This window comes from Gekko japonicus, unplaced genomic scaffold, assembly GCF_001447785.1.
Source record: "Gekko japonicus isolate JY-2015 unplaced genomic scaffold, Gekko_japonicus_V1.1 scaffold547, whole genome shotgun sequence".
Classification (NCBI taxonomy): domain Eukaryota; kingdom Metazoa; phylum Chordata; class Lepidosauria; order Squamata; family Gekkonidae; genus Gekko; species Gekko japonicus.
Window position 1 is genome coordinate 548,081 of NW_015167551.1, and position 6,792 is coordinate 554,872.

Consider the following 6,792-nt stretch of genomic DNA (forward strand, 5'->3'; position numbering starts at 1 on the left):
CAATGCCTGCTCAATTTTGATCGTATTCTGGTGGAGAGGCACAGTGCAGCTGTCCTGCAAGTGGATGGTTGTACTGATGGTGTCCTGATGCTTCCTTGTTTGGATTCTTGGGGTGGCATTGCTCCTGTTGGCAGAAGGCATCATTGCTAGATGTCAGGCCATCTAATGCCATTGTCTCACAGGGACCACTGAGACAGCTACATTCTCTTGGGTTAGGCAACAAGGGCGAAAATTAATTTGCTGTAAAAAGAATAGACCCCTTTTAACTCATGCTGCCCTTCCAGATCTCTCTTTTCCTAGGTGTGAGGGGATTTAAGCCCCTCTGGACAGTAAACATCACTTGACCTCTGTCGTTCAGCAGTTGATGGCCAGTTAATATAATTTTCCCAAGTGTAGAACTTGTTCACCCTTTAAAAACTTGGTCTTGTCTCATTCTTCTGGTGTCTGCTGTTTGATAAATTAATCTCCTTGTTTGTAATGGTAAAGGCTTAAACTTAACAGCCCAAGTAAGTAATTTATGTGACCAGTATAAAGAAAAAAGTGGTGTGGTTATACCTTCTGAAGGTGAGTTCTGCGAATAAACAGCCTGTCATAATATATGAATTGAACTTCAGTTGTTCCTCTCTTGACACGAGAGTAGGTTCAAATGCTTATGGGCAGGGGGAACCAGAACCGCAAAAAGAACCAGTTAGAGTTTTTCCAAGTGGTGGTTCCTTTGTGCCTGGAGTCTTCTGCAATACCCCACACACACACACACACCTTGGCCTGCACCTCTGTTTCAAGGAGATCTTGCAGTGACTTCCTAAGACGTGTTAAACCTCTTTTAAACTTGTAGTGGAGTTAGAAGGGGTGTCACTTTGGCTTTCCATCAGGTACCGGGGGGGGGGGTCCATTGCAAAGATGTCATTTTATCATTAACCTGTCCTGTGTGAATCATGGGAATTGCCTCACCGAGCACCGCTATGGCTCCTGAGTACTGTGGCTATGGGAATGTCAAGGTTACCTATTGGTAAGTGCCAGTGCTCTCCCCTGCCAGCACTGTTTTCATCTCTTTTTTTAAAAAGGATTTCTCTTCCATGTGTCTGGCTCCAGCAGGTACATCATCCTGTCTTTTAAAAGACCTCCCAGTGCATCGCTCTGTCACTGGACAAGCCTTTTATTCCACAGGCCTGTATCTTCTCCCTCTCTAGTATCAGAGCATGTGAACATGATTCACTGTGTAGAGAGTAAAGGGAAATAGCAGCCAGGCAGTTGGTTGTTTTTTGCAGGGCAAATGCTTTTGCAAGAGTTTTTCCATTGGTGGGGCCAGAACTTGAATTCAGGGCCATCTGCAGGTGTGACAGGTACTTGACAGGCCTTTCCACAGTCAGAATCCACGCAGTCTTTGGTGGATGGGTGGCCTATCTGTAAAGACATTTTGTACCTCCCACTGTCTGCCTTGCCTTCTGCCATTTTAATTTATTCTCCTGCTACACTATCTGTTGCACACATTGTCAGAATCCTGGTTAAATCAGATCTTCTTCGTGGTCTCTGTGCAAACCACACACCATGGGTTTCACGCCTACGCTGAGCCCTGGCCGGGAAGCCTAAAAAAGCTTAACATACAACCTACCCCATGCGGAGTCCGCCCCAGTCTCGCGCAGCCCTCCCTCACTGCGCATGCTCGGTGACATATCATACACCCCCACATTCACAGGACTCTCCCCTTCGAGGGGACATATGCTGTATCCTGGTCCAAAGCACGGTTCTGGTGCCAGCTGCTCCAAAGTGCAGTGCCCCTAGGACAATCACACAAGCAGACACTGGAGCCAGGCTGCACCCCAAAATAATCTTTGGACCACCCCAAATGACACATCCCCATGCTCTGGGGACTGGGCCTTGCAAGGTGACATACAGTGACAGCCGGTCCAAACACCGGTTCTGACGCCACATATGATATGTGGTGGTCCAGTTCTTATTTTGGGGGTTGGAGCTTTCCAATTCTCTCCTTAGTGTTTCTGAATGACTACTTGAATAAGTAACGAATAAGGAAGTGCGAATAAGGAACCAACTTCAGCCTCCTGCTGTGGTGCAGGAGGTCGAGGAAGGAAACCGCCCTAACAATTTGTCAGAATCCTGGTTAAATCCGTTCTCAACACCACTCACTTCGAAGAAAGTTTGGTCAACTGAGACTTTGAAGAATACCATATTGAACACGAGCTTTGTCAGGACTGGAGATGAAAGCGCGGAGATTGCAGATATATTGTGTTCAAGCAAAGGCACTAAAGATCAGGACCCAATCACCCCACGGCGTTTGTCCACCAGAAGTAACGGTCAACTACACCACCACCCCACTAAGCATGTACCCCTCTACAGAAATAAAGCAAAACAACAGGTCTCTGCGACACAGTGTCTGATGCATCAAAGTATTTAGGAAAGCAGAAGCATTTGCTATTCATACCCCTCTCCCCCTCCTCCTCCCTCTATGGCAGGAGAACCATAAAATGCATACTGAGCCTGACACACATTCATTTTGAGCTGCCTTCCCTGGCTCCAAAAGTATTGCTTTCATTATGCACTTAAAAGCAAGCGGGATTTGGAGCTCACATGCTGCTTTTTGCATGCTGGCCATTGTTTGTTGGGTCCAGCAGCCAAGGTTGCAGCTGCTGCCTGCTCCTACTCGGAACCTGCTGTCTTCTCCTCAGAAGCTGGAGGCTTCCACCTTTGACTTTGCACCAAACAAAACCATTACATTGGCTCAAACTGATGAGCTTTTCCTAAATGTGATTTTAAAAATCCCTCCTTGCCACCACTATCTTTACTGGAAAATACAGAACACAAGATGAGGCATTCTGAAAGAAGTGCAAGGAAGCCCTACATCGTCGCTTGGGCAATGTGCTACCTTTCGGTGCACATGCATTGCGGTTTCCAAAGTGGTAGTGTGCAAAATTAGAATGTGCATGAGTATAATCTCCCCCCCCCCCCCACACACACACACAGCCGTTGTGGTGCTATTGAGTTGAACTTGGGGCTAGGGAGGCCCAGGGCTCAAAGCCTCAGCCAGAAAACACACTGGGGAATTCTGAGCCTGTCACTCTCACCCCAGCCTATCTTACCAAAAAAGCCAGGTATGCTACCCTGAGCTCACTGAAGGAAAGGTGTGATAAAAATGTGATAGGTGGGAAAATACAAGCCTCTTTAGGACTCTCGTTAACAAAAAAAATGCTTCCTTTTTCTCTCTCTGGGCATTTGCAAAATCCCATTAGGGTTCAACCACAAGGTGTTCGCTTCTCTCTGGGGGAATGGGGGAAAGGGCTCTTTCATGGATGAAGGAGTATTAGGAAAATTATTGTATCCTTACTTGCCATTCTTCTTACCATCACTGTGATATGCAGCTGGATGATAGCTATGTGCCTGGAAAATCTGAAGTTAATAAAAATATTAACGTGGTACTTTGGGGGGGGGGCAGGGGAAGGGAAAGAAATTATTCTTGGGGTGCATTTTTCGGAGTTTGCCACTAGGGGTCACTCTTAGATTAATTAAAGACTTCCATGGAGGAGGAAAAATAGCTCCCTTTCTCATTTGAAGACCCTCTCTCTATGGACTTCTTCATATATAATTTTTCTAAAGAAACATATACAGGGATGGGGCTCTGTACACTTACAAGCATTGATGGTCTGCTGTAGATACAATATGTTTAAAAGACACTGCTAATTCTAATTGAGGAAGGAAGTGAGGGGAGAGGCGTAGAAGGTCCTCCAGTTCAACCCCAGGCACCCACAGTTAAAGTCTGTCACAGAGTCCATGTGGTGTAGTGGTTGGAGTGTTGCACAGATAGACTTGGGAGACCTGGGTTTAAATCCCCATTCTGCTATGAAGCTCAGCTGATGAGCTGGTCGCACACAGGATAACCTACCTCACAAGATTGTTGTGAGGATAAAATAAAGGCGAACCAAGTTCATTGGGTGGGATAACAATATACTAGATAGTTATCAAACATTAGCTGGGGGGGAAACCCTCCTCATGAGGCCTTGGAGGCAGTGCTGCTAGGCAGAGTGGATAAGCCACCATGAGTCTCAGCAACAAAGATGGACCACATACTCAATAAATAAAATAATCATAATAAGAGCAGGCAGTTACTGAGCAGGACAGACCATTAGACTGAGTTTAGACCACACAGCTTGAGATATTTAAACATCTGACATACATTCTGTTATCTATATGACCCATGATGGTGTACAAGTATTTCTCCCCTACGCCTGTACAAAAACCAAAAAAAAAGTTTGTGTGTGAACCAGCCATTCATTTGACTTATGAAGACCTGGCTCTTCTCCCAACTGCAGGGAGAGGGTAAGCAATTTACTCAGCCTAGGTGTATATGTTTTGCACATGGATAGATGTGGCCACTAGGTAGGTGTACAGCAAACCAATTTCACAAGCTGGCTGTTGGTATGCTAGCCAAAGTCAGCACAGATCGACTCGGCTCCCATTTTAAGCATTATGTTGGTTGTGTGAACAGATGTCCTGGGAGTTCTGCTTCTCTATTAATGGACTCCTCAGACAGCCCATAGTCCCCACTTTGAGAAACCTGGCATGCCCTCTTCGCCTTCCTCGTGGCAAGTTGGTAATCCATCCTGGACTGGACTACTTCAGACTGCTCTTGGGGGAGGAAGTTGGCTCAGTTCCGCAGGGCCTTTGGCTGAGGCAGTGGATGTCCAATTCATCTCAGCCTCCCCTGCTTACACTGCCCACTTAGATCACAATGCTATAGTGCCCACCTTGCCCAGCTAAGAGACCAACAAGCATCACCACATTGCTGAGCAAGACCACTTTAGTTAGTCTCCTTCAAGAGGCACCTGAACTCCCAGAATTAGGCCACCATCTTTAGGTTTTATTAGAATTTTCTATTATTTATTAACTATATGCTTTAATGTTTTAATTATTTAATGTATTAGATATAACAGTTGTGACTTGCCCACTTGTGGGGGAGGGTGGGATAAAAATCAAATACATGAACACATTTTTGAATGCTTTTAAAACTTTTTTTAAAATTCCATGCAAGAAAAAAGCTGGTGCAGCAGGAAGGAAGCTGGGCGAGATGTTTTTCTCATGGTTGTGCTAATTTTCTACACGTGGGGAGATTTTTGTATGGGGGAGGGAGCATTCACGAAGGTAATTCCCAGCCTGTATTAGTCAAGGATAAGGCTCCATCCTAACTTAAGGGGGAAATTTTAGCTTTTTAAAATCCTCATCAATTAGGTCTGTTTTCAAAATCACTTCAGACTGTTTTCTAGGTTACTTAGTGTTTAAAACTCATGATCCTGTTGCACTTGCAATGGATAAAAGGGTGGTGCAATTGCATGTCTGAAAAGTGTCCGTGGTTATATGCCACAGCAAACTTGGGTTCAAGTCCCTGCTCTGCCAAGAAATTTGCTAGGTTACCTTGGGCCAGTCGTTCTCTCTCAGCCTAACCTACCCCACAGGACTGTTGTGAGGATTAAATGGAAGAGGAGAAACTCATATATGCTTCTCTGGGTTCCTTATAGGAAGGGCAGGATTAAAAACAATAAATACAGAACTGGAGAGTGGTAGCTATTTTGAGTGTATTATCTATTTATTTAAAATATGTATATCTCTCTGCTCTCCACCTGGCTTGCTGGAATCTGGAATCACAGACTGGACAAAAGAACAAGCCCAGGCAGATTTTTAAAACAATGCTTTGTATCTGTTCCTGATCACACTCCACTGCCCTGCTAAAGGAATATACTTAATAACTCTCTACTATCCACCCCCACCCCCATTTATCCCCGCAACTTACTGGTCCAAAGTCATCTCCATTTTATCCTCACAACAACCCTGTGATGTAAGTTAGGATGCAAAAGAGTGACTAACCCGAAGTCGCTGAGTAAATTTTGTGGCAGAGGGAGAATTTGACCTCACCTCAGGTCTCCCTAATCCTGGCCTGCAGCTCTAACCACTACACCACACTAGCTGCTTTTCTAGCAGGCGTTTTGTGCCACTTTCAGATATTGGCTGAGTAGACTTACTGGTTATAAACGCACTGCAATCGTCTTCTCATTTCCCTTCTCCCTTTCTTTCAATATAATATTATTGTTATGACTAATTCTCATTTACATATTGTTTTGTAAGAATTCCAAGTTTCCCCCCCCAAAAAATGTATTCTAGCTTCCTTCTTAATAAACCTTCCAGGATATGAGTAACTCAAGAGTATAAGCAAGTTTCCTTGCACTTGTGATTCGAGATGTGAAAAACATTGATGGTGTGCCAGAAAACGCACCCTCGAGCCTCAAGAGGAAGGAGGTCACAGCAAGGGGTCCATCCCATGCTTTGAGACCCCAGGGGATGGACCCAGGCGACCCGGGCTAGCTGGCTGAGGGGAGAGGCCTGCATTGCACAGAACTCCTGATTCACATGTGCAGAAAAACGAGAAGGTCAGATGCTTAGCATGCATCCTATCACGTCAGAGTTCAGACTGCAGGAGGAGGGTCTGAGAGCTTCCCTTTCTGAAATGTTCTCCTCTACGAAATGCTCCCTGCTGATAGAAAACCAGCAAAGCAACAAGAGAAACTTCCTCCTTGCTGTGCCGGTTTTCTGTTTGCAGGGATGTTTTCTTTATGCAAAGGAAAACTGAAATCCAGCGGGGGTGTGTGTGTGGAATGCCACAAAACATTCGGAGGTGCCAAGCTCAGCATCCTTCTCCATTGGAGGCAACTTTTTCTGCACGGGCACTCCTGAAGCACCTCTTGCTCCAATTAGATGGAAGAAGGCCAAGACTGGCAGTTTGCTTTGGAG